Below are 18805 nucleotides of genomic sequence, written 5' to 3' on the forward strand. Positions count from 1 at the left end.
GGGGTGTATGCAGATATGGGGAAAAGTGTTCCACGGACCTTAGGAAAAAACTCTAGCCTTCTGCACAGTTTGCTATAACAGAGGCCCACGCTGTTTGCTCATGGCTGGGAACAACAGCTGTGGGTGTCTGTAACACAGAAACTAGACAAGGGAAGGGGCAGAGGTTGCCTGCCGGAAACCAACAGACAAGCCCTGTACAAAGGGGTCTACAAACAATACAAGAGAAGACTATAACAGACAAATCCAGGAAAAGGGAAGTCGATGTGCAAACTAGCAGAAGGAAATGAAAGGAAAGCAGTATAACTGAATTGGAAAGGGATAAAGAACTGAGGGTTGAAAACGAGGAAGAAAGCAAAGAAGCAGCAGTCAGGAAACAGGGGGTTGCAATAACTTAAAGTAATAAATGCAGGTAAACTGTTGTGGATTACAGAGGACTGTAGGGTGCAAGGTAGAGAGCGCAGAGGAGCAGGACAGCAAGGAGCAAGCCCAAAGGAGCAGGGCTGTAAGAAAGGGAGCCCAGAGGAAAAGGGCTGTAGGCAGCGGAGTGAAGCAGGCTGCAAGGCAAGGAGCCCAAAAGACAAGGGCTGAAGGCAGAGGGGTGTAGCAAGCTGCAAGACAAGGGTTCGAGAGGACAAGGGCTGTAATCAGCGGAGAGATGCAGACTGCAAGGCAGGGAGCCCAAAAGACTAGGGCTGTAGGCAGCACGGTGTAGCAGGCTGCAAGGCAGGATGCCCAGAGGAGTAGGGCTGTGAGACAGGGAGCCCAAATGGCTAGGGCTGTAGGCAGCAGGGTGTAGCAGGCTGCAAGGCAGGACGCCCAGAGGAGCAGGGCTGAGGCAGGGAGCTCAAATGGCTGGGGCTGTAGGCAGCAGGGCGAAGCAGGCTGCAAGTCAGTACGTCCAGTGGAGCAGGGCTGAGGCAGGGAGCCCAAAAGGGCCAGGGCGGAAGGTAGAAGGCAGCAGAGCGTAATCGGCTGCACGGCTGGAGTCCGGAAGGGCCAGGGCGGAAGGTAGAAGGCAGCAGAGCGTGATCGGCTGCAATGCAGAAAGCCCGGCAGGGCACTGGATCAAAGGCAGGAGTAAGCAGGAACAGCATACAACAATATGAAGCTCGAAGCAAAAAGGTGCTGGAAGGACTCTTAATGCAAGAGACAGAGCTCCTGCAGGCAGCAGCTTTTATACCGCCCAGCCCAGCACAGAGGCAGGCTAATTGGTTGCACCTGGCTCAGCACACCTGCAGACAATCGGCCACCTCCCTCTCTGTTCCTGAGCTGGTGGAAGCAGAGCAAATCCCTAGGGCTTCTGGGGATTGAAGTTCTGATGAAGAAAAATAGGAATAGCCAGGAATAGATAGTTATAGCCAAGTGCATTGTGGTAAGTGTAGTATGTTGGATAAAATAAAAAAGCACCAAATTCTTGCAAATGGGAAATAAGTTCCAAAAAGTGAATAGGGATTGTTCCAGGAGTTTTCTGTAGATAAATGAATAACAATTAGTCCATAATGATCGCCAATGTATGCGCCCATGGCGCAGGCATGACAGTATGTTGCAGTGTGCGTATCTACTGGTGTGTCTCTCTGATGGGAGGGGAGTTTGTGATGAAGTGTTTAGAAGAGAACAGGCAGAAAAGCAAACCCTCAGTTTTAAGGAGAGATGGTGGGGGATTGGATGAAGAGGGGTTGGGGTGAAACCACCCGCCCCCAAAAGGAAATATGTTGAATTTTCTGGGCCGCACCAAATCGGCCGAATAATATCTGTCTTTTTGGTGTGTGGCCTACAATATTGGACATTATGACATGGAACCAATTGTTGTCCAGTCACCACGTTCTCATGCTGATTCTTGCTTCCTGTCCACGCTACAGTTGGGGGATCATTTCAAAGTCTTTGGTTCCCTGCCATCCAAGGGCTAATTTATGCCCAGCTTTCGTGGTGTTCCCATTTTCAGCCTTTGAACACTGTGCCGTACCCCATTGCAGTTCTCAGGATTGTAGTTGTTTATTGTTCTGGCTGCTATTTCCTCTTTGCCTCTACAGGTATCTCGTTGTCTATTCTCTCTGTTAAGGTATGATCTGAGAGCTGTCCCGTAGTCTTTGGGTTTATTTGATGGGCTTGATAGCGCTCTCTACGTTTCTTCTTGGGTATTGAAAGCAAGCGTCCCCAAAAGGCAGTACCCTCCCCGCAATGAGAGGCAATAAAGGACACACCCCAGGAGGGAATGAGACCAAGTGCGGGTGATGTTAAAGGTTTTATCTAAGCAATATAGGGCGTGCAAAGGACTCTGCAAGCTCTGCGAGCGCTCTGTCTGACAATAGCAAAGACAGTCATGTTTATTACAAAACCACGTCATAAATCCTACACGCTATAGGGGGCACATAGTGTCAGGGATTGGGTGGCATCGACTAAGCTATAGACGATACAGTGATGAGCCGCTCCAGGATTAGCGGACATCTGCGTGATACCAAGGTGGGGTGGATGGGTCAGCTGGGCTCGTCGGGGTGGAGCTGCCAGGCCAATGTCGATGATTGATGGCTGCATTAACACTTTGCCCTGGAGGGGGGCGGGAGACACACACACGCACACGCACATGCACACGCACGCACACGCACGCAATGTGAAGCTTTGCCAATACATCAGTGCACTGTTACTTTTGACCTGTTGACTGGATGTCTGGTCTGAGGGCACAAGGTGAGCTGCCTTGTCGTTCTGTTAGATGTGGTGAGCAATTACTTTGATATGTTAGTCCAGGGTTGAATACCTATCTCCAAGGCCCATTAACTTGGGGTGAACTGGAGTACTACTGGATCAGCGAGGGTGCACCTCTGGACCCTTGAGGTGGTGGGGTTTAGGACTAGGTTGTAAATAATTCCTTTGGCCGACCATGACGGCCTCGGACATGGGGGAGGTGAATACTTGAAGCGGGTCTAGCAGAGTGAGGGGAGGCTGTGCTGCCCGCGCACCAGCAAGCCTTGGCGGGAGGAGGGGGAGATGGCCTTGTGGCTCTGCGCGATTCTCGGTGCCTGGGCTGCACAGCCGTACAAGGGGAAAGTTAATAAAGTTAGTAACATTAGGACGATTACAGGCTTCTATTGGTTATACATTCATGTACTTCTTTGTACGTAGCTATGAGTGTCTGGCAGTGTCACATATATCACATAACATTAGGTGAACACATATTGGCAATTCATAATGCGACAGATGGATAACATGAATAACACGTGAGGTAGCATCAGGTTGGGTTGTGTACTCGGGAGCATAGAAGCAATACGTTCATATGTGATTGTACATGTGCATTCTTGTTCATAACACTTAAATGTGATCTACTGTACGACACACAAGTATTTTTAGTAATGCTTTTTTGCCTTTCTTTGTACATTAGCAGCAATCGTTAGTTAGCACTAGGTGGGCTCTGTCAAGCCCTTTCATTGAGTCTTCAAGGCACATGGTGTCTTACAACGGGCTGGGGTCATCCTTACTTTATCCGCACTATGAGCTCCATCCCTTTCCCCATACCCATGTTATAATTTTACAAAACAACTCTGTGAATCATTAGGCTTTGATATGAAGTTAATACTTCATTCGGGGGACGTGGGCAGGGGTTCATAAAGGAAGGTTATCAACACCATATTTTAAATGTTAAGGGTTAGATGCCAGGTCAGGGTCTGTTCAATTGGGATGATTCCTATTATTTTACAGACTTGAACCACAAGTCAGGTCACTTCGGGGACAGTGATGTACTGCGGAAGGTAAATGATACAGCGTTTGTTCTGATACTTGTTTGTGTCTGGTTGCTCGTGAGAACGGGCCTTCAGCGGATCTGCCACGAGGTGGAGGCGCAGGGGGAGTGCATGGCTCCCTGTGCACAGTGAGCGGGGGCCAACCTGCAGCTTTCGCAAGCAGGCTGTTTCATTGGCGTTTTAGTTGCTTCTATCTAAAACGGAGTCTTGAAGCTTTCAAAATGCTGTCCATGGTATGTTACAGTACAATCCGATTGGCCCTGTGTGTCGATCAGCAGCCACCCTGCCACCTGAGCACAGGTGCATGGGGGGCCTCTGATGAGCCACGAACCTCACGCAAGTCGGGCATGTCAGGGAGGGGGTCCTATAGACCTATTCTCCCATACAGTATTGCACCATACCGGGTCTCTCATCCATTCTTTTAGTTTGGGTGTGTATTTCACAATCCTCTTGATTTCTATTTCTCTCTTGGCTAGTAGCAATGCCATCCCTACAAATCTCCTTACTACTTTTGGGTGGGAGGTTATCTCCCCCAATAGGTACACCATTGTGCCATTAGTAATAGTCTCTTAAACAATATCTCAGATTTTAAGGATAACTTTGACCCAAAAGTCTGATAGCTGCCATCATGCCAGATGAATGAAGCCTGCGTTGCTCCCATGACATTTTGGACAGGATGTGATGGCCTTTGAGTCTAATCCTTTTATCATAACTGGTGTATAATTGTACTGGTGAATACATTTAAGGTGAATTAATTTATGCTTGTAATTCATGTATATTCGCTTTACTTGAATGCATAAATTATCCCAGACTGTCTCTATTATGGATATTTTTCCCATTTCATTTTTGGCAATTGCCTACTTATGTGTCCTAGTGTTGCCAAGTTGTAATGATTTGATATTGTATGCGATTTATCATTTGGTGGCTTAAAGTATGTTAGCAGCGGGTGCTCATCTAGTGCCAGTGGGAAAGACGGCAGTATTTCAGATAGTTCTCCCCTTATTCTATAGTATACCATCCTGTGTGTCTGTGTTGCCCCATCTCATTTAATTACTCAAGTGTACTGAACCGGCCCCCACGGAACAGGTCTTGTAGCTTCACCACACCCAGTCTTGCAAACAGTTTCTTAATGCCACCATCAAATCAACTCACCAGTCTCCAAATTCTGTCCAAATAAACATTTAGGGGTCAAGCAGGGGCATAGCCCATTTTTTGGCTCAACTTCTTCAGAGCCGGAAGGTCTTCTTGAACTGTTTATTGTAGATGCTGGCCCTTTTGGGATGCCCAATATTGATGCGGTCAAGTTTATAGGTGCTATAATTGTTCTCTCGATGGCTACATGTTGCACCTATTGGGCAGGTGCATACCAGTTATTTATATGGTTAATCTGTCAAATAAGATAATATAGCTCCATGTCAAGAACACCCTTCCCTCCGACCCCCCCTTTCTTTTGCCAGGGGTAGTGTGAGTGTGTTCTAAGCGAGTCTTGGGTTATCGCCCTCCTCCCCCTATAGGTTGAGTAGTACTGTTATTAGCTTGCTGAAGTATGTCCTGTTTATGTATACTGGAACATAGCCAAAATGATCATTTTTATAATTGCTATCAGTGCCATCATGGATAGCGGCAGTTCAGCCCATTTCCCCACCTTAACTCCAATCTATTCTAGAAGTGCATGCTAATTCTTTTGTATTAACGTCGGTATGCTCTGGGTTACCCATATGCCCAGGTATTTCACTCCTTCCAGTCACCATTTGAATCCCATGTTTCCCTCCAATGGGTGGCGTGGATGTTGTTAGTGGTAATATTTCCGATTTTGCCAAGTTGTTTGTGGGTCCTGACATAGAGCCAAATGTATTTACCACCCCTACTATCGGGCCAAGATTAGACTCTGGGTATGTGATATATCACAGTAGATCATCTGCGAATAGTGCCTCCAGGATATTTTGTGTATATATGCTTACTCCTCTGTCAATGTGTTTCTCTCTTAGCTTGCCTGCTAGCGGCTCTATGGTGATTGCAAATAGCAACAGAGATAAGGTGTAGCCTTTCCTTGTGCCCCAAGATAGCAATATTTTTACTGGAGGTTACATTGTTTGGTGCTCACCCTCGCTGAGGGCTTTGTGTATAGTAGTTTAGTGAGAGAAATAAAGTCAGCCCTCATCCTCATTCTCCTGATGGTCGCACACATATATCCCCATTCCACAGAGTCAAAGGCCTTCTTGGTATCAAGGAAGACCGCGGTCGTTTGCTCATCGGCTCGCAGGTTTAAAGGCACAGCAAAGAAGCAATGAATATTATGCTGTGTGCATCTTTCCTGCCACAAAACCCAACTGGTTCAGCAGTACCAACTTATCCATAATTGTATCTCGCCTTATGACCGACGGATCCATGACCAGCAAACAATCTGGCATTGAAGACAAAACAAAAAGAGTATAGAACAGCTATTGGCACGGCCAAGCGCAAACTCTATTGGGATCAAATTGATGGTGCTGCCAATGCACCAAAGACATTATTTTAAATACTGCAACAATTGCGTGACCCCAAAGCATGCACGAAAGCAACACCAGACTCCCCTGAATGATGTGACACTCTGGCCTCAGCTTTACACAACAAACCCTCTAACATTCGCAAGGTCATTGTTCCGAAGCTCGGTACTGCCTCATTAAACATGGCCATCCCCTCCTATACTATATGTCTAGGTGGCGGTTCCATCCCAACTTTCACCTTTAAACCTGTTGCCAATAAACAGGAGGCACCAGTCAATTGCTCCATGAACCCTACCACTTGTCCTGGCGACCCATGTCCGTGCAATATCATTAAAATGTGCTGCCCTTTTGTCACCCCTTCCATCACGTGACTTATAAATAGATCTCTATCTGAAGGAATTATTCTAAGAGATCTAAAAAAAACTCCTGGGATTGCTCCACTGCTTAAAAATAAATCTTTAGATCCATTAGAAGCAGGAAACTATAGAGATATTTCTAACTGTCCCATCCTTCTTAAAATCATGGCTAAAAGTGTCTCCATCCAACTGCAAGAACATCTTGAAAAAACTCATTATTAAATGATTTCTGGTCTGGCTTCGTATCTAAAGGCATGAGAAGTAGCCACAGTAATGTTAACTTCGCCACACTATAAAGTAAAACTATTTCATTGTCATTTTCAACACAGCTAAAATTGAATTCTTTATTTTTCCAGGAACTTAACCATAGGCCTTGAAAAAGCACTGCATACACTGTGAAACGGGTGTTGGACGTTTCTTCCACAACATTCACAAATAGAAACGAACCTTTCACAATTGACTAAACACTCTAAACACTATAAAATAGAAACTGCGAGGCAGCTCTGGAATGAAATGTTGGGAATTCTAAAGCAGCAGCATTCCAGATCTTTCTGCAAATGATCAAAGAACACATCAGCAAATCCGATCTGTGAAAGAGTTTGCAAGGAATATGCTGAGCATCATTGTTTCAGGGCAGTGAATGAACTCCTCCCAATGGAAAGCATGGTCCCATCGCTGCTATTAAGGGATTGAAGCTGCCTCATGCCCAGGGGCTTGATGGTCTTGGCAGTACATTATGAAAGCCAACATAGAGGCAGAGGGCACAGCCATTGCATTAGCTCTTTCGTGGCTGTCTCCCTACCTACCTCTGGGAGTAAAAGCATTGTGATCCCAATTTATAAGAAACGTGAATGCCCATCTCATAGCAATGGTTTTTTCATCAGCAAAGGTTTTTTCTAAAGTATTATTGGAAAGAAATTGCATCAGGGACAAAGGTGAAGGGTATCCTTTCTATTTTGCAAATTGGATACAAGACATTACTTTGCTCTCGTGCTAACACTTTATCATTAACCTTTATAATTAATCTGGTTCAAATACAGAAGGATTTCCCTGTTTTTTTAAATATTTTTTGTGGCTTTGTTAATAGATTAAAACTGTGCTCAACACTTAGCAGTGTACCGGACTTCGACTTTGAGTAACCAACTATTCTCTGAATTCTGGTTGAAAAATAGCTTCCTGGCTCCAACCGAATAGTTTAACTTGATTCCTCTCCTGCCAAATAATGTGTCTTTGCAATGGGGAACAATGTAGCAACACAGAGAGGAAACTATGGAGTGTAGATTACAAAAGGGAATGTGATTAAACATTGTATGATAGCATTCTTGAATAAATATGACTGCTTGGTCTGTACGTTGGAAAGAAGAAGGGACGATGACGAGTGAGAGAGGAGTATGGTTTGTTCCTATGAGAAATGTGCATGGAGGAATTTGACTAATTCACAACAGGGCTCAGGTTTGTTTGTTTGTTTTATTATTTATAATGCGCAGATGTACCCGCGGGTATCAGGGCGCAGCATTTACAAGGATATGCAAAGCTTAGTTACAACATGTAAAATGTACATAAAGACAATGAGGATATATACAAGCAGTGAGGCAGACAGGCAGTATATACAAGAGTGTGAAGTAGGCACACGTGGTTACAGTGTGTGCGGATAGCACGGGGGATAGCCTTGGCACTTAGCTATCTTGGTGGTCCTTCGATTTTAGCCATGAGACTACCTTGGAACGGAAATTCAGGTAGGGCATGTCTACTCTAAGGTTGGGAGGCAAGGAGTTCCACAGTTTGGCTGCTTTAACCGGGAAACTGTTACCCCCTATGGTGGCAAGTTTAAACTTTGGGACAGTGAGGCAGTCTTTATATGCAGTTCTGAGGGGTCTCAAGGAGGCTTGTCTATGGAATCTGTTAATCCGATAGATGGGAGCGGCATCGTTAAGAGATTTGTAGGTAAGTGATGCCGTTTTTAGGAGAATTTTGTCTCTGGTGGAGAGCCAGTTGTTCTGTTGACTAAATCCTGAGATGTGCTCTTTTCTGGGGATTCCTAGGGCTGCTCTCAAGGCATTGTTCTGGAGGGTTTGTAGCTTGCTGGTGGTAGGCTCGGAGGTTCCCAGGTAAAGGGCGTTACAGTAGTCAAGGCGGGAGAGTATAAGGGCTCTGGCGAGTGTGAGGCAGCTAGTGTCTGACAGAAATGGTTTGGCTGCACGGATTAATTTGCACGTGTATGCAGATGAAGATGCCAGGGAACTCGGTTGTCTTTTGAAGGAAAAGTTGGAATCCAGGTAGAATCCCAATGTTTTGACCTCCTGTCCAACTTTGATGTTGTTCCCATCTATCATGAAGGAGTTGTAGGCTGGACTAAGTTTCTTTAAACTGGACGTGGTACCCAGGATGATAAGCTCCGTTTTCTCATCATTCAAGCATAGTCCGTGAGTGGCCATCCATGCCTGAATGATGATATATACCCTATTTAGCAAGGCCAAATCCTTTCCATAATCTCCAGAAAGCGGAAGGAGGATCTGGGTATCATCTGCGTAATTAGTGTAGATGATACCGAGATGATCCAAATCATCGAAAGGGGGCTTGGTAAATACGTTGTATAAAGTAGGGGAGACGCAGGAGCCCTGTGGGACACCACAAGTGATGGGTATAGGGTCTGCTGCATCCCTAGGAGAGAAGACCCTCATAGTTCTTCCGTTGAGGAATGAGGTGATCCCGGTGAAGGCCTCTGGAGAGAAGTGTGCTGCTGTGTGGAGGTGTGAGAATAGGACAGAATGGTCGACCAAATCGAAAGCTGCAGATAGGTCAAGGAGGAGGAGCAAGGCAACTTTCCCCCTGTCCCTAAGTATATCAATCTGAGCTTTCAGGTCAATGAGGGCAGTTTCAGTCCCGTGTTGAGGACGGAACCCTGATTGTCTGGGTCCTAAGAGGTGGTGTTCTTCCAGGTGCTTCTGTATTTGCACATAGGCGACCTTGTCTACGATTTTTAGATTGAAGGGAACAGTTGTTAGGGGTCGGTAATTTGTGGGTATGGCTGGGTCAAGAGTGTTTTTTTTTAGTAATGGCAGTACCCAGGATTGTTTTAGATTGGTGGGGATGGAGCCAGTGGTGAAGGAGGCATTGATCAGTTTAGTAATGAAGGGGGAGAGGTCGCGGGCCGCATCTTTGATGAGCTGTGCTGGGCACAGATCTCCCTGGCAATTAAATGGTTTCAAAGATAAGATAATTTTTTCTTCGTCAGAGTATTGACTTTAGAGAACTTGAAACGGATGAGATCTGTGGTCGTGGCCTTGTCTGGAGTTTTGGATGGGAGAGTGTCTTTTTAGGGCAGCTTTTTTACTAGAGATTTTGCTTTGAAGGGTCGCAATCTTATTTGCTAAGGCATTTTGAATTTCTGAGCACCAGTTTTTATATTTGGTGCAGGTATCGAGGGTTAATATGGGGGTTTCAACTTCTTTAAGAATAGTGAAGAGTTCCTTCATATTAGATTTAGCCCGTGATATGCGAGAGTCAAAGGAGGTTCGTTTAGCCAGGTAGATTTCTTTTTTATAAAGTGCGGCTAGTTTGGAAAGTTTGAGTTTGTTTGCAGCTGAGGGGGATTTTTTCCAAGAGGCCTTGCAGTTTCTTTTTAGCTGCCTTAGGTTTTTAAGGAATGGGGTGTACCATTTGTTAAGGTGCATTTTTGGTTTACTAGGTCTAAGTTTAAGCGGGGCGATGAGGTCCAACGCGGTAGCCATGACCTTGTTATATTCTACGATAGTTTTATGTCGGGCTAAGTGACTGGACCGCTCCTTTATGATAACATTTAATGTTATGAACTATCTCATGTTGCCCTGTGGAAGCATAGGGGGATTGTAATGATGACTGTTTGTTTGGGCTATGATCTGTTGGTGTAATTGGTAGGAGGGGGTGATGTTTTGAAATTGGAAGACATTCCAACAGGTGTCCTGGCCCTTCTAGATCAATAGGGCTGGACACGAGTCAATTAACTGCCAGGGAGGGCAGGATGGATCGACATTTCCCAACCTATATTGGCCTCTTGGAAGAAGTTGTCCATCAGAAAATCTATCAACTCATATAGTAGGCCCCTCTGCCGACGCTCAAAGATTTTGTAGCATGAAACTGAAGATTTTAAAGCATAAAGAAGGAAAATGTCTGGCACAAAACTTGCTTCGCTGCCTTTTTGCTACACATTATTTATTGACTTGAGGGTCTCAGAGGGCAAGGCTGTGAGAAATAGGGAGTGCATGTGAGGCTGCATGAGAGCCAGGTTGTCATTGTGTGCACCTTGTGTCTCTATCAATTTAATGGAGTGAGTCCTAGATGTCCCTGGCTTGACAGAACAGTGTTTAGTTTGCTATTCCTTTTATGTTTGAAGTGTGTGCCGGTTTTATATCATTTACTTTATTGATTATTATCCCTTGCAATGGTGACAATATTAGCATTGTAAAATCTGACACACACACCTTACACACCCATACCCGTCAGACTCCGTAATTCCCCATCATAACCTGCACTCACAAAACTCTGTCAGGCATGTCCATACTTCCTAGTGCAACTCACACTCCCAACTGGGCTCCCAACTCACACGTTACAATCTCAAGTTCTTTATTGAAGTCACCAGTCCTTCATTGTTCCTCAGTATATAGTTCCCTCAATGTCTCAATTCTTTTGCATCTTGTGTCCTTTCCCCCAGAGTATCATATTCTCGCTCCCTCTCTGGTCCACCAAGTCTGCCCTGTGTGTCCCAACAGTGTGCCCACTCTTACCCACTGCTCCCTCTCTGCTCACTGGCCTATTAGCCCCTCTCTCCCTTTCTTCTTTCTCTCGTCCCCTCAGTTTCACTTTGTTTTTTAATGCAGATTTGGTGTTCTCTTTTAGAAAGTGCTGTTTTTGCTAGTGATTTTTTCAAAAACGTCTGATTTTGTAAATTTTTTATTTTTAAAAGGTTGTTTTCAGAGTTTCTGGTGCAATCACAAACCCACTATAAGCGAAGGGGTCTCCCGCAACGGAAATGTGGGAGATAAGAGCATTGTTCTGTGTCGACATGTACTGGTGTTATGTGGTAGAGGGTTGTACAGTGAGAGATATGGAAAAGCCATAGTTCTTTGCATCTGCTAGTGTGGTGGGAATTTGGTGTGCTAAGTAGAATGGGTGGAAGGAGAGTTGGTGGAACTCAGTGACTGCCCAACAGTTAAGTGCTTTCCGAGTTTGTTGAGTTTGGAAAGATTCAGCCCCATGTCAAGCTTTGCTACACCTGATTACCCCTGCTTTAACTCTTTCTTCCTCTCTGGGCGAGCCATGTGCCACATTTCCCTTATGGTGGAGGGAGTCTGCTTTTTAAAAATAGTATAGAGATAGTCCAGTCACCTCACATTTACTCCTGACTTATTTATTTCATAAGTGGGCATAAACCATTTATGCTACGTAGAGTAAAATTTTACACTTCAATTAAGAGACCTTGCAGCTTGCAAGAGTCTGCAATGTGCGAGATTCTCAATGGCAAGTGAAAATAGCAGTCTCCATTTTGTTCATTGCAATCTAGCGCTTCTAATGGATTGTGTCCTCCCACGGATTCCTTATTTTAGATATATTAGTATTCTGCACTTCAGTCTCTGAAATGTTTTCACAAGCAGGGGGTGCTGTGCCGCATCACATCATTGTCCATCCACAGTAACCATTCCCAGCATCCGTAAGTGATGTCAATGATAATATAAATAGCACACACTGAGCCCGTTGCCTCACTTTAATTTTTCTGCATGGACAGCATGCTATCAGACCGGTTCAACTCGCCTCAGCGAATTCCTTCCACGAACGTCTTAATATTTTTGAATTTTTGGGGGATTTGATCAGTGACTATGACAAAAACATGCTTCGAGAGATGAGTGGACTGTGATTCAAAGATGTTGATGACCGATCCGCACAGGATTTCTCTCTGGTGCCTCAGCGAAAACCATGAAGTCATTGAATGTTGCTCCTGCCAATCGATGACCAGTACGGCCTTAAAGGAGAGCAGGTCTAACCTCGCCCTAGGTTAGTCAGTTCCGAAGTCTCTATCCCACACCCCTTCAAAAATAAAATCCTCTGAAGGTAGGAATTCATCCAGAGACTTGGGAAAGGCCCAAAAATTATCCAAACATTCAAAGAGATTGAGCTCCAGGACTGATTTCCCTCACTCCTCCTCTCGATCTTAACAGAAAAAGAATAAAAAACACCATTGTTTGTCGTCATTGGATTCCTCGCCTGACAGACGTCTGTTCCTTTTTCCCAAGAAGACAGTGTTGCTGTGAGAAAATGTTGGAGGTGTTTTCAAAGGCAGCCCCTTCTGTTCCCTCGCAAGAGGTAATGAAGTCTGTTGATCCTACCACGTCCTCCAAGATCAGCAGGCAATCTAGTAAGGCTTTGAACCACGCATCCAAAAGCCTGCGTCAAATGGCTTCTACAATGTCAACTCGAGTGGTGTTGACAGCACCGACCGCCGAGTTAACATTGAAGCTAAAGACTTCATTGACATCCTCCTCGAAGGAGTTGGAAGACGAAGGGACTTTCCATGTCGACCTCTTCAGTCGACTTAAAAATGTAAACCACAATCGAAAATGGATTTCTTTTAATCCATCGGATCGATTTTGGAGGAGGAAGATGACATCATCCCTTCAGGAATTACTGTTTTGGAACACCAAATCTTCCAGAAAAATTGATTTCAGAACATTCACGGCTAGAAGACCTAGCCTCTGTCCTGAAAGATGCCAGTGGCCGATACCTCCTATAAGTTGAATTTGACACACCAGATATGCATTCTCACCCAAATGCAGCCTACAAGATTGTAATCAATAGAGTGATAACATATTTAGGTTGGGGACGCCCTGCAAAGGACATTACTGACATGACTTAACATGACTCCTAAGGGCCTCCATTTCATCCAGCACAAAAAAATCCAATAATGGAACTCTGGTGAGGAAAACAGACTGCACTCCAGCAGAGTTGATAAAGGTCAAGCCTTCTTCTCCAGCATGGGGTCTTGCATGGATTCACGTGCTCATGAATATTCCCTGTCGTCAGGCTGGGAATCCTCGGTAAAAGAAAAAATCAGTCCGTTTACTGTTTTTCTCCTAATAACCAATCACTGGTCTCTGGGTCCTACTGCCCCCAGCCAATGACTGCCCTCTACATAAGCCCCTCCTCAGGCAGCCATCTTCAGATTTTTACTGAACGTTCAAGTGTTGGGAGTCCTCGTGCTTAGCTCTCGAGCTTTTATTGCGTATTGCGTTTTTTCAAAGAGTTTACTTTTACTTTTTCGGTCAAATGGAACCTCAAGCTCCACCGATTCTTCTTCTGATTAACGGGGACCCGTTTCGGAAATCTCTACGCCCCTCAAGGGCGAATTTCTGTTGAATTTCACTTCTTGGAGGATTCCGGAAGATCTTTGTGGCCTACCCCGCGTGGACATGGCTGAAAAACAAAGGAGACTCGACGCCCGTTGGATCCAAGCTGTTTAGGATCCGCCCAGGATGTGGACTACAGAATGTCTTCAAGGAGGATGCAGACGACAAGAGGACTGAGGCCCTTGAAATCTTACAGGAAGGTGAGGTAGCTTCGGATCATGCCATCACGGTGGCCACGGACATCGCCGACACCGGCTTCCGCCTGATGGGCAACAGCGTTTGACTTCGCCGGTGGGGCTGGCTCAGAGCCACCGACTTCCGTCAGGATGTTCAGACGAGGGTACTGGACATGCCCTTCGACTGGAACAACTTGTTCGGCAAGACAGTAGATGAGTCACTGCAGGCCATCAAGGCAGACACCGAGACGGCCTGTGCCTTGGGCACACTCCATCAACAAAGGCCGTCCTTTTGGACCTCCGGAGGCAAGTCACAAGGTGCCTCCAAAGGATTTGGCGGCAGCTCTTCCTCATACCGTCAGGCTGCCCGCTCTTCATCGCAGGAAGCCTACAGAGGCCGCAACAAGGCTGGCGGACATCGTCGTCACCGCCAAGGGGCCAAAGGTGGTAAGGCCTTGGCGAAGCAAGACTGAACGGGCCGTGACGCCGGGCCCCCACCCGAGCACTCGGTGGGAGGCCGGCTGGCAAACTTAGTCGCCACGTGGAAATCCATTTCCACTGACCGTTGGGTGCTGGATGCCCTGGCCCACGGGCACACTCTGGAGTTCCAAAGGAAGTGTCTTCATTTTCCACCTGTGGCCAGGAAAGAGAACCACATTCCTCAACTACTTCTAGAGGTACGAGCAATGTTAAAAAAGGGCGCGATAGAGCTCGTCCCGAAGAGGCTGCGAGGCTCCGGAGTATACTCCCGGTACTTTCTCATTTGAAAAAAGACCGGCGGCTGGCGGCCCATCCTAGATCTCCGCCACCTCAACAAATACATAAAATCTGAGAAATTGTGGATGGTCACCCTTCAGCACGTGCTGGGACAGCTGGAAGAAGGGGACTGCCTGTCGTACTGGATCTGGCGGATGCCTACTTCCACATCCCCATTCACAAGGGGCACCAAAGGTTTCTGCGCTTTGTGGTCCAAGGACGGCACTACCAGTTTAGGGCCCTCCCCTTCGGCCTGAAGTCAGCCCCAAAGGTCTTCACCAAGTGCCTGGCACCGGTGGTGGCGTGGCTGCGCCTGCTGGGGATCCACGTCTACCCCTATCTGGACGATTGGCTCATCTGAGTGAAGTCAAAGGAACTTGCCGTCGAACACACAGTGAGGATTGTCCGCCTGCTCACGGACCTGGGGTTCTCGATAAACTATGCGAAGTCCTGTTTGGAGCCATCGCAGGACGCCCATTTCCTGGGAGCAAGACTCAACACGCTGGCGCGCCTAGCCACGCTGTCGGAGGATAGGATAAAGGCCATCCTGGGCAAGGTACAACAGCTGTTGGCCATGAAGGTTGCCAGGGTGAGGTGCATCAAGTCCCTGCTCGGCATGATGTCATCATGCATCTACCTCGTTCAGCTGTGCAGACTGCGGATGCGGCCGCAACAGGAGTTCCTCAACGCCCGTTTGATGCAGGCGAATGGAAGCTTCGAGGACAGGATCGCCCTCAACGAGACATTCCGTCGGACAATTCTGTGGTGGGGGTTTCGCGCGCATCTTGCGGCGGGCACGGACTTCCAGACCCCGACGCATCAGAAGACGGTGACAATGGACGCCTCCCTGGAGGGATGGGCCGCACACACCGGAAATCTCTACGCAAGAGGCCTTTGGCTCCCGGAGGAGAAGTCGTTGCACATCAACGTCCTGGAGCTCCGGGCCGTGTTTTGGGCCCTCAAGTCATTCCTTCCATCCCTCAAGGGCAAGGTGGTGCGGGTCTTCACCGACAACACCACGACGATGTTCTACATTCGGAAGCAGGGGGGCACCAGATCCCCTCCTCTCTCCAAGGAAGAGCAGGACCTATGGCACTAGGCTGTCACTCAAAGGATGTTCCTGGTACCCTTTCATCTGGCAGGAGTGAAGAACACTGTCGCCGACTCACTCAGCAGGGAGCTGCGCTCTTGTCACAAGTGGGAACTTCGGCATGATCAGGTGGACCTACTGTTTCGAAAATGGGGCAATCCCCAGATCGATCTGTTTGCGACAGCGACGAATACCAAGTGCCGGAGGTTCGCCAGCAGGTTTCCCCAGCCGGGGGCATGGGGGATGCATTCTCATTCCCTTGGGACGGCCTGTTTCTCTATGCATTCTCACCATTGCCATTGTTCCTACGACTCATCAGTAAACTCACACGGTCCCGCTGCAGGGTGATACTCGCCGCACTGGCGTGGCTGAGGCAGATATGTACCCGGACCTTCTGGACTTATCAGCGTCCCCTCCATTCAAGCTTCCGGCAGACGCAGATCTTCTCGCCAGGGAAGGAGGCGCGATCCTGCACCACGTCTCGTCATCGCTGAACCTGCAGGCTTGGCTCCTACAACACTAGAGTTTGGTGGATACGAGATCCCGGCAGACTGCAAGGAGGTGCTTGCCAAGGCCAGGGCTTCTTCGACTCTTAAGTGCTACAGACATAAATGAAGAGGTTCGAGCCTCTGCATTCGGCACCTCTGAAATTCCTGTCGTTTAAGACAACGTTCCTGGTGGCCATCACCACCGCACGATGAGTGGGAGAGATCCAGGCCCTCTCCTGCAAGCCTCTGTACTTGACTTTCGTCACCGGCTGAGAGAACTTTGCACTCGCTGGATGTGGCTAGAGCCCTGAAGTTCTATGTGGACCGCAAGAATAGTTTTCGGAAGACGTCACAGCTGTTTGTGAACTTTGGCCCTATGAACCAGGGTAAGGCCCTCCCCAAGGCTTCCATTTCCAGGTGGCTCTCCGGCTGCATCACACACTGTCACCGGTTGGCAAACCGACCGTTGCCTGGCCGTCCGAGAGCCCATTCGACCAGAGGGATCGCTGCAACTACGGCGTTCCTGTCTGGTCTGCCCCTGCAGATGTCAGCAACATACAGTGACACATTATGGAATGTGATTGCATAAGCCTCTGAAAACAGTCCTGAAGGGGAGATGTGAGATGGGTGTAATAACCTGATTAATGATGGAAAACAGGCTTTCAGCCAATACCTTCAGTCAGGATTACACGTATCAGATTGCATTGACAGATGCATGGGTTCAGCACAGTAATCAGCCGATGTGCATGGCTGCATAAATCTGCGGGCCCCTTATTTCAATCAAGATTTCTAGATATGCCCTTTGATGGGTCCACCTTATTTGACCCTGAGGTGGATGACAGCCTACAGATAAACTACAGGCTTCAAAGGCTGCAGCACAATCTTTGGGGACAGCCATCCGCAACAACACCCATCCTCACAAAACTGTAGAGGGCAGTCCTTGTGTTATTACTTCTCCTTCAGTCATAGGGGAAAGGGTCAGACAGTACAAAAGCAAGTGCAAAGAAGATGTGCATGTCCCCCTAGAGGTTTTGGAGGAAACACTGCTTAGGCAGAAACCCCCTCGTTGCCCTCAGCCACAGCCCCAAACCTCTCTGGGCCCTTGGCTCACAGGACCCCAGTGACGGCAGACTGACCCAGCATCTGCAAGAATAGTATGTCATTACCTCATGTGCATGGGCACTACAGACAGTGGCCCAAGGGTACTGTCTCCCATTCCTGCAGACATCTCCAGATTGTCCCCTGAGTGAACAATCTCCTCAGGATCCAGAACCGCTGCTCCTACGACAGTAGATTTCCCTGTTGGAGATAGGTGCTGTGGAGAAGGACCTGTAGCGGAACAAAACCAGGGTTGGTACTCCACCTAGTTCCTGGACCTCAAAAAAGACAAGAGGACCTCAAACCATCTTGGACAAGTTCCTCAGGAACAACAAATTCATCATAACAACTTTATTTCGATCAAACTGATAATAAAGATAAAGTCACATACAAAAGTTCATCAAAAACAATTAGTGATAATTGTTAACATATTACAAAAAAGAAATCAGCAGATCCTTCAAAACAAGTTAGGTAAATGAATCATCATAAAACTAATAGTGCATCCAACGTAATTAAAACATCCTTCCTAGAACCAGTTAAAAATGTTGCTCTCTTCCTCCAAAGTTGGTAAAGAAAATGTCCCATACAATGAGTTGCCAGCTCACATTTCCCCATCGGACACAAATGTGGGGCCTCAAGAACAAATTCAAGATGGTCACTCTTCCTCCAGGCCCTTCAGCTCCAGGACTGAATGGTGTCACTCGATCTTCCGGATGCTTACTTTCATATGCCTATACATCCCAGACACAGGTTTTACCTTGGGTTCACAATTGGCAGTTCTCACTATTAATTTCTAGTAATGCTTTCCGGGCTCACCTCTGCCCCAAGCGTCTTCACCAAGGTGTTGGTAGTGGTGGCAGTGGATCGAAGGAGGGGAGTGATTCACATCTTTTCCTACCTAGACAATTGACTGATCAGAGCTTGATCTCTCAAACAGGTTCTTGAACATCTGAACAGCACTTGCCACTCACTCCACAAACGGGGCTTCTCCCTCAATTTCAAGAAGTCCCAGTAGACACATTCTCTAATGCCTCAATTTATTAGCAAGGTCCTGGACTCTTCTTCGGGTAAGGATTATCCTCCCGAGTCCAGGGCTCAACCTATCTTGCAGATGGTAAATTTAAAAATGCCCAACATCTACTGCCATTTCTCAGATTGTTGGAGCTCATGGCATACTGCATTTTCCTTTTGTTGGAAGCCTGCATGAGGATGGTGTCCCTCCAGTGTGCCCTCAGATCCCATTGGTCA

At 47.1% G+C, this 18805-nt stretch overlaps 1 protein-coding gene across 1 annotated transcript in view; it reads left to right on the forward strand.

Moving 5' to 3' along the window:
* CWC27 (CWC27 spliceosome associated cyclophilin) overlaps positions 1-18805 on the forward strand; it is a 1312165-nt gene that overhangs the window by 474958 nt on the left and 818402 nt on the right. The gene's annotated exons all lie outside the window — the stretch shown is intronic.

The sequence above is a fragment of the Ambystoma mexicanum genome, chromosome 6p (assembly GCF_040938575.1).
Source record: "Ambystoma mexicanum isolate Mex_15411 chromosome 6p, UKY_AmexF1_1, whole genome shotgun sequence".
Classification (NCBI taxonomy): Eukaryota; Metazoa; Chordata; class Amphibia; order Caudata; family Ambystomatidae; genus Ambystoma; species Ambystoma mexicanum.